Source organism: Chinchilla lanigera, unplaced genomic scaffold, assembly GCF_000276665.1.
Source record: "Chinchilla lanigera isolate Chin_1 unplaced genomic scaffold, ChiLan1.0 scaffold00049, whole genome shotgun sequence".
NCBI classification, from domain to species: Eukaryota; Metazoa; Chordata; class Mammalia; order Rodentia; family Chinchillidae; genus Chinchilla; species Chinchilla lanigera.
Genome location: NW_004955450.1, coordinates 3,354,785 through 3,364,778, shown reverse-complemented (window position 1 = coordinate 3,364,778; position 9,994 = coordinate 3,354,785). Strand labels below are relative to the sequence as shown.

Here is a 9,994-nt window from a genome sequence, read left to right as displayed (position 1 = left end):
TTTGTGGGCTAGTATGTGATCTATTTTGGAAAAAGTACCATGTGCTGCTGAAAAAAATGTATACTCTATTGTAGAGGCATGGAATACTCTCTCTATATATCCATTAAGTCCATATGTTCAAGGGTATGGTTCAGCTCTAAAATTTCTTTATTGGTTTTTTGTTTAGTTGGTCTTTTTTATGTGAAAGTGGGGTGTTAAGATCTCCTGCTACAATTGTGTTAGTGTTTATTTGATTTTTTAATTTCAGCAGTTTTTGTTTTATGAAAATAGGTGCTCCAGTACTTGGTACGTGCTCTATATGTTTATCAATGTTATCTCTTTTTGTTGAATTGTTCCCTTAATTAGTATGTAGTGGCCTTTTTTGTCTCTTCTAATCAGTTGTTTATTGGTTTGGGGTTTTTTTGGTTTTTTGAGACAGAGCCTCACTATGTAGCCCAGGCTGGCTTTGTACTCACGGTGATCCTCTTGTCTCAACCTCCTGTGTGCTGAGGTTATAGGCAAGCACCAGCCTCTTCTAATCAGTTTTAATTTGATATTTACCATGTCTGATATTAGAATTGCTGAAACAAATGATTTTGAAACAAGGTTTGTATAAAGAAAGTTGCTACACGATCCACCTATCACCCTACTGAATATTCTTATTATTTTATGTCATAAAATGAAGTTAAGAGCTAGTCCCATCTCAGTATTCAGTTCAGCTGATGGCCCTTCATACCTTTCCTTGCCCATCTTATCCTGCCAATAGAAATCCCACTTCTAGAATGGATTTGTTTTTTCCTTAATACTGTGATTCAAGAGCTAATGTTATAGTTTCAGAAAGTTATCCACGATTTATGGATTGTAGTCATGGAATCCTATAATTGAGCCTTTCCTTAAAGAAAGAAAATGAAAACCAGTTCTTTTCCATGACATTTATTTTGTACCTTGTCTTTACCTTGTCTTTATTCAGAGACAAGGTCTTGCTATACATTGCCCAGGCTGGCCCCAAACTCCTGAACTTAAGCAATCCTCCGGCTGTGGCCTCCCTGAATACCTGCAACTGTGGGCACATACCAGCAGTTTCATGTCACTACATAAGGACAACTTCCTCATGCCCATTTTTTCCCTAGTGAATGTAGTGACCTTATATTAACAAAGATAAGTTGTAAAGTAAGATCCCCTGCCTGGGATCTGAGCCTTGGCTGCATCTACCGTGACTTACCTTCCTACTCTTCTCTCCAGTTCCTCCACTCATCCTCAACTCTGGCTCAGGCAGTTGACCAAGCACCCTCCAAACATGGGTCAACCCTTCCCTCCATCAAGTATTTGCTCATGTTGTTCCTTCCCCCTCCTCTTAGCCAGAATAAATATTTCTTTGGTAACATCTTGCACTCCTCTGGAGACCCAACAGATTTCCTGTCTCTTGCCTCTAGGAAGTAACGAGAACCAGATGCCACAGCACAGCCTGTAGTGACACAGCGTCACCATGGCACTGAGAGCAAATGCTAAGGACAGGGCTAACTTTGCTGTCTCCCCTTGTGGAACTGAAGATCTGTCCAGGAGGGCCTGGAAAGACTTAAAAGGATTTCAGCCAGCAGTTATTGAAAGATTTATTTGCTTCTGCATTACAGAAACAATTCTAATGCAAACATTCTACAGGGTGTCTTTCTCATTGTTCCCAAGAATCCATCTCTACCTGCTGCTATAGGCTTCACTCTCTCCAGTCTGTCTTCTGTGGCCCCTGATAGGATTCCAGAACCTCAGCGGTTCTTGTACTGTAAGAAGATAGTGGGTAATCCCTCCCGGTCACTGGTATCTTCATCCACACACCTGAAGACATTACATTTCAGCAAGCAAGGGTTTATGTTGGAATCTCCCTGCTTCCACATCACCGTGGGCATCCACAGTCTTCTCACACAGAGAGGAAGGAAGTCAGATGGAGAAAGCGGAGAGAGGTGAACAGAACGTGAGGCCTTGGTGCCTGCTAGGTGCTGCTGGTTAGCAGCTCATCATGGACGGTGGGCACAGGTGGATACACCCTGCCTCAGCCTTCAATGGCAAAAGTGGCAAAGGCAAGGAAAATGGAGGAAACTGGGGTTGGGGACAGGCGATTGCTCTGTAAACACTGCAGTGAAGGAGGTCAAAGGCATTGCTGTGGAGACTGTCTCAGACCATGTCCCAAATAGTCAGTGTCCAGTCCCCAGCTCCAAACATCATTTTACACCATTTTTTTTCTTTTTCTTCTCCTTTTTTTTTGGCAGGGTCTCACATAGTGTAGTCCAGGCTGGCCTCAAACTCACAGCAATCCTCCTGCCTCACTCTCCCATAGTCCTAGAATTACAGGCATGCACCACCACACCCGGCGATTTCTGTTTATATCTGTATTGCTTCCTTCTTTCTGCTTTCTTTCAGTAAGCTTTGCTTTTTTTTTTTCTAGCTTTTTGGTTGATTATTTATTGATTGATTTCTGGTGGTACTAGGAGTTGAACCTAGGACCTTCACACTGAATTACATCCCTAGCCCTTTCTATTTTTTATTTTTTTGTTTTTGAGATAAGGTCTCACTAAGTTGTCCAGAGTAGGCTGAAACTTATGATCCTCCTGCCTCAGCTTTCCAGAGCATGGAATTACAGACACATACCATGATGTTTCACTTGTAATACATTTGCTACTGACAACTGCCTCTGCAGTATCTCACAGACGCAAATAGTTTATGCTGTTATTATTACTATTTCATTCTGCCATTTTGGTTTGTATTGCCCTTTTGACTCAGGCGTTACTTGAGGGTTTTGAAAAATTCTGGGTGGAAGGGTCTGTTTGCTTTTAATTATGTTGTTGATTTATAATCTTATTGCACTGTGATCAGAGAATGTTTATTTATAAAGTGATTGAGGTTTTCTTAATATTACCATTAGTTTTCACAAATGTTTCTTTTGATTACCCAGTGGTCAGTGCTCTGAGCCACTAGGTCTCAGAACCTGTCCTCCATATTTCCCTCTCTGGAGAGAATTTCCTCCTTCCAGGGACAGTCTGAGCTGCTGCCACTGTGTTTGGCCACCTCTAGGACCCAGCTGCTCTTCTCCCACCATCCCCGACTTTGTTTGCCTTTTGCTTTAGAGCTGGCTCTGTGGGTTCCAGATAGTTATCTCCCCATTTACATGTAAATTGAGCTTGGGGGTATTCTCTATCTCTGTGATTTTGTAGGTGAGGGCTGGAGTGGTTTAATTTGCTTTCACTGTTGATCTGTATGGGTTTTGAAGGATTGTGAAAGGATTTAGGCATCTTCCATTGTTCTCCAGGAGTCTGGGAGCTTTGTGTTTTCTTACTATCATATCTTTTCTTTGCTGCTTTTTCTTCATTCCTACTTTTCACTAGTTCAGTTAAATGTTCTTTTTTGCCATTTCCTTCCCATGGACATTGAAGTCACAGTCCTATTTTTATCCTCTTAGTGGTTACCCTTCTACCATGCACATGTGGCTGAGCAAGGTCTAAAGTTAATCAATGGCACTACATTCCTTCAGACAATATAAAGACCCGAGAGTGCCTTAACTCCTATCATCTCCCTCGAATACCAAACACCATTATTCACTCACCAAACAATCCTGAGCACTTACCGTGTACCATGTTGATACAGTAGTGAACAAAAGAGAAAAGAGGGAATTCTTGTTCTAATGATTTACATTTTAGCTGGAGAGAAAAGATGCAAAATTTTAAAATGTCATGCCAGACACAACAGTGCACATCTGTAACCCCAACCATTTGGGAAACTAAGGCAGGAGGTTCCAACCTCTAGACCAGCTTTGGCAAGTTTGCAAAAACCTTGTCTCAAAAAAAAATCAAAAGAGGGGCCGGGGATATAGCTCAGTGGCGCAAGTGCCTGAGTTTGATTTCCAGTACCAAAAAAAAAAAGGGCTGGGAATGTAGTTCAGTGTGAATACTCTGTGTTCAGTCCCCAGTTTAAAAAACAAACAAAAAAAGTAGTAGCATAGTGAAAAGTACTAAGGAGAAAAATATATAAAATAAAACAAAGCAAAAATAAAGCTGGGTAAGGGGATATGAAATTAGGAATGGGGAATGAAAAGCCTCACTAGAAAGGCTAATTTGGAATTAATATCTGAGGGAAGTGAGAGAACTTGTTATGCAGATACCTTGAGGAAGAATAGTCTAGGCAAAGAGAACACCAAGGGTAAATGCCTAAAGGACTTGGGGACATGTTTGACAAGGTAGACTCTGAGGCTACAGTGAAGGCAATTAGGGGAAGCATGACAGGATGTGAGGTCACCAGGCTAGCAAGGAGACCAAAGTAGAACCGTGTAGTCCCTAATTAATGAAAGTACTGGCTTTGCCAGGTATGGTGGTGCAGGCCTGTAATTCCAGCATTTGGGAGGCTGGGGCAGGAGGATCGCTGTGAGTTTGAGGCCTGGTCTACACAATGAGTTCAAGGCCAGCCTGAACAACATAGCAAGACTCTGTCTCAAACAAACAAAAGTTTTGGCTTTTCTTTTTTACAGTACAAGGGATTGAACCCAGGGACTCATGCATGCTGTGCAAGCTTTCTCTCCCTGAACTACACCCCTGCCCCGTCAGTTTGGTTTTTCTTCTAAGATGGGACCTCACTGAAGGATGCTGAATTACATGGTCTGGCAAATGTGATGTCAGGACCTCCCAAGTTATTGTATTAAGAACAGGTTAGCTGGGTGTGGTGGTAGGCACCTATAATTCCAGCATTCGGGAGGCTGAGGCAGGAGGATCACTGCTAGTTTGAGCTACATAGTCAGTTCAAGACTGAGCTACATAGTCAGTTCAAGACTGACCTGAACTACATAGTGAGACCCTGTCTTGAAACAACAAACCCCCCAAACAACGAGAAAACAAGTTGCTGAGTGACACTGGTGGCTCAAGACAGCCCAGTGGGCTGTGCTGAGAAGGCCTTGAATTTTGACCACATTTAGAAAGTAAGGCTGAAAGATCAGTGTAGTGAGAAGGCCTTGAATTTTGACCACATCTGAAAAGTTTGCTGACAGATCAGTGTAGTGTGAAGAAAAATGGCAACTGGAACAATGGAGTTGCCATTAACTTCCTGTTAACTGGAATGATCACCGGGCACAGTAGGTAAATTCTGCAAACTCTCCCAGTGAGCCTCACCTGTGTATAATCCCTTCCTCCCCTTTGAGGGTGGGTCTCACTCCTGTGGTTCTGCTGAGAAAAGCAAAGGGAGGTCACCTGGGTAGCTATAGTGAAACAGGAGCCCCTAGGAGCACAGATGTTTCACCCTGGTAGACAAGTGGAAGATGGAGAGACTCTAAGCACTCGTGCTGCTTTGAAGAGGAGGGGCCGTGAGAAGGCCTCCAAGCAGCTCTAGAACACACCACAGCCCCCAGACTCCTGCCTGCAACCAGCATGGAGCCAGGATCTCAGGTCTACAGCCAGAGAGAAGTGGATTCTGCCAACCCAGATTAATTTAGAAGCAGCTTCTCTCCCACCACCTCCAGACAAGAGCCCAGCCCAGTGAACGCCTTGATTTTAACCTTGTGGGATCCTGAGCAAGGAACCCAGCCAACCCACACTTCTGACCTGCTGAACTCTACAGTGATAACTGGGGTTGTTTTATTGTGTTGTTTGTTTGTTTGTTTTCCGGTACCAGGAATCGAACTCACGACCTCGCACTTGCCAGGCAGGCGCTGTGCCGCTGAGCTAAATCCCCAGCCCCTGTTTGTTTGTTTGAGACAGGGTCTCACTATGTAGTCTAGGCTGGCCTTGAACTCACTATGTAGCCTCACCTGGTCTTGAGCTCATGGTGATCCTCTTGCCTAAACCCCCCAAGTGCTAGGATTACAGGTGTGCACTACCATGTGCGGCTTAAGAATTGCACAGTCTCTCTTATATGAGAAACCCAAAGCATAAATAAAGAGCAAAGTAAAAGACAAGTAATAAAAAGGTTATGTTGCCATTACAGTGACAGGGAAGGGGGCTCCCAGTCATCCTGAACATGCCTGTATTCCCAGACAACCTTAGTACCCTCGCTGGTGTCTGCATGCGGACCAGAAGCTGTGGGAATCGAAGGGAGGCCAGAGTGCTGGATGACACCATTGTGCAGGGCAGACAATGGTACGTGTACCAGATTAATTTATCCTTTGAAGATGAGCACACCACAGCCCCGTGTACAATCCAAAATTCTAATGGCAAGGCTCGGCGGTCAGATAGTTAAAATCACAGCCTACATCCTGGAAGGTTGAGGAAAAAGCCTTGCTGTCCCACCTCAGCATAACCAGGACTGAGCTAGCGCCCTCTGGTGGAGCAGGGCGGCACTGAGCCAGGCCTATCAGAACCCTTTCTTCTCCCCACCTCCCGGCTTTCTGAGCCTCCTTGTTCCTGCTCTGGTCCTCCGCCAGAATGATCTTCCCTTTTCCCTCAGACTCACAGGCAAAGAACTCAGTGTGGTCCTATGGCTCTTGGTAGTCCCTCTTCCCCTCACCCATCTACCTTTCTGTCCCCGGATCCTAAGCATAAACCCCTTCCTCTCTCATCTGTCCCCTCTGCTCAGCTGTTTGCTTGTGCTTTCTGGCCTTATTACTCTAAATTGTAACAACTCTCCACCGAGCACTCTAGCTCCTCAACCGACTTTGCTCTGTGCTGTGGCAACACCTGACATGTTGTATCTGTTTACTTGCTACACACTGTCATCCTTGGGGATCCAGGTATCCATGGGGGATGGGTTCCAGGACACCTAAACCTGCTCAGCTCCTTATATAAAGAGTGTCGTAGTTGCATATCACAGACATTTTCCTGTATGCTTAAATACCATAATACAATGTTAATGCTATGTAAGTAGATATAGTATATTGTTTAGGCAATAATGACCAAAAAATTCAGCCCAGATGCAATTTTTTTCTGAATACTTGGATATGGAACATATATCCTACTTCTTACTAGAGTGTAAGATATCAACATAGATATATAGAAGTGTGTGTGTAGATAGCAAAACATAGACTGTATATATTTGCTTATTACCTGTCTCCCCCTATTAGAATGTAAACTTTAAAAAAAAAAAAAAAAAGGCTGGGAGTGCTGGCAGATGCCCATAATCCCAGCATTTAGGACAGCCCATTCATTTGGGACCCCTCCTGTCTCTCAGGAGCTATTCTTATTCCCCATTCCCCATTCCTATTCTCCAATAAATTTTCCTACTTAACCTCAAAAAAAAAAAAAAAAAAAATCCCAGCATTCAGGAGTACAGCTGGGAGTTTGAGGCCAGCCTGGGCAGCATAGTGATTTCAAGGCCAGCCTGAACTACACATAGTGAGATCCACCTCAAAATATAAATAAATAATTTTTACAAAGCAAGAACATGTTTTGTTTACAGTTGTATCTCCAGTATCTAAAACAGTGCCTGTCATATAGTATGTGTTCAAAAATATATCTTAGGGGCTGAGGATATAGCTCAGTGGCACACCACCCACCTGGCAAATGCAGGGCCCTGAGTTCAATTCCTAGTACCAAAAAAATAAAAAAATAAAAAAAAACATGAATGATGAATAGGCATTGTATGGCTTTTATTGTTTTGTTCTTGGATATCCAGACTTAATGTCCACAAATTTTTTTTTTTTTTTTGGTTTTTTTGGTTTTTCTCCGGTACAGGGAACTGAACTCACGACCTTGCGCTTGCCAGGCAGGTGCTTTTGCCGCTGAGCTAAATCCCCAGCCCTGTCCACAAATTTATATAAAATTAATAAAATTCCAATTATAATCACAACAGACAACAGATTACTTTTAAATTTGGTTAAATTATCTTAAAATTCATTTGGAAGGAATAAAGTACCTGCAAATAGCTTATGTTTAGGGAGTACATTAAGTACCAAATATCAGAAGCTATATAAAGCCACCATAATTATATCAATATAAAGTTGGCTTAAGAGTACATAAATTGGGGACCAGTGATATAGCTCAGCAGCACAGAGCCTGCCTGGCAAGCAGAAGGCCCTGAGTTCAATTCCCAGTTCCAAAAAAAAAAGAATACATAAATAGCCAAAGATTTAGCTCAGTGGCACAGCACCTGCCTGGCAAGGATGAAGTCCTGAGTTTGATTCCCCAAAAAAGAATATGTAAATAAACAAATGGGACAGAATAGGAAATCCAGAATAGGTATTTATAAGAGTATAGCACATGTTAGGCGTGGTGGCACATGCTCGTAATTCCAGCAGCTCAAGAGGCTGAGGCAGGAAGATCATAAGTTCAAAAACAGCCTAGGCAACTTAGCAAAACCCTGTCTCAAAATAAAAAATAAAGGCTAGCTCAGTGGGAAGACCCTGGGTTTAATCCCCAGTACCACAAAGCAAACAAAAGAATATAACATATGAACAATGAAACTTTAATTCAGCAAAAAAAGAGTGATTGTATAATAAATTCTGCTGGCATTATCTGCCAGGAAAATAATTAGATCCCGCTCATACCATACACAAAAATTAGCTCAAAGTACATTAAATTCTAAAGCACAGCTGGTATTTTTAGAACCCCAGCTTAAGTTCAGAGCATTGTTAATCTGATCCTCATGCCTGTGTGAAGGCGTATAACTGATTTCGTCATAGCTGCAATTTGGAGTGCACACTCTTAATGCATTGACTTTAAAAACTCCCATTTCATGACTTCCCAGGCAGAATAAGGACGAAAACCATGGTGGTCATCAAGAGTAGCGCACTGGAAAAAAAAAGAGTAGGGCACTGAATAATTCCTGGTACCGCCAAAAAAAAAAGAGGAGGAAGAAGGAGAAGGAGGAGGGGGAAGGGAAGGGGAAGATGTTAGAGCCCAGGCTTGAAGAGGGCTCTGCAGGAATGTGGGGGTGATGGTGGCAGCCACCCAGCTGGGAACATCACAGTTAAAGGAGAGAAGAGAGGAGAGGGTTCATGAAAGAGCAAAACAAAAGATAGATGAAATAATGTTATAGCTAATGGGAGCCCAGTTTCTCTCTATTAAAAATGAAAGGACAAATAACAAATATAGTAATGTAGAAAGTAAAATTAATTCTGTGGTGTTGGCTTGGAATAGAAGGTATTGGGGTGAATTCATGATTTTCATTTTATATAAATGGATAAAATACATGTATACATGTATATTTCATAGATCTGTCCTCTGAGAGGCACTGGAACAGTTAACATTTTGAAACAAGCAGCCCTCCCCATCACTCAGATCTTAGATTCTGATTGCTAAAATGGCTGGAAGACACAATCTTAAGTAAATCAAGTAACAAAGTTAACATCACTAGTAATGCAGCAGATTGAAATTATGCACCATCTGACAGGATGCAACAGGGAGAAGAGAATCACTTCTGTGCTATTTTTGTCACAGGTGCATAACTTGATTCTGGATATAAGGTTACATCAGACATACCCAGATCAAGGGACCGTCTACAAAATCACTGGCCTGTTATCTTCAAAAGTGTCATGAAGGTGAAGGAAAGACTAAGGAACTATTCCAGACTAAAGAAGACTAAAGAGGGATGAAAAGCGGAAGGAATGTGTGATCCCAGGCTGGATTCTTTTTCAAGGGCATTCTTGGGACAATTGGCAAAGCTTGAATGGGGTCTATTGGTGAGACTGTAGTAAAGTATCATTGTCAATGCTCCGGTTTTGATGGTCATATTGTGCTCATGTAAGAGAATACTGCTGCTTGTAGGAAATAAACATCAAAGTATCCTCATGGGTGATGGCATATTGTTGGCAACATACTCTTTTCTTTCTTTCTTTCTTTCTTTCTTTCTTTCTTTCTTTCTTTCTTTCTTTCTTTCTTCAGGGCTAAGGATTGAACCCTGAACTTCAGAGCATGCTAGGCAAGTGCTCTGCTATTGAGCTATATCCCCGCCCCCATACTCTTAAATGTCTCAAGGCAAAGAAAAATGTTTTGTGCTAGTACTGCAATTTTTCTGAAAGTATAAAATTATTTCAAAATGAAAGGGAGAAATGTCTTAACAATCAACCTAATGGGAGGAAAATGCACAACAAATTGACATAGGTACAATTGGA

General features: G+C 42.2%; 1 long non-coding RNA gene across 1 annotated transcript in view; it reads left to right on the top strand.

Moving 5' to 3' along the window:
• LOC102014402 overlaps positions 1-9,665 on the top strand; it is a 23,995-nt gene extending 14,330 nt beyond the window's left edge. The window contains exon 4 of the long non-coding RNA XR_262524.2: positions 9,321-9,665. This is a non-coding gene — a long non-coding RNA (uncharacterized LOC102014402). The remainder of the gene's footprint in view (positions 1-9,320) is intronic.
• The last annotated feature ends 329 nt before the right edge of the window (positions 9,666-9,994 follow it).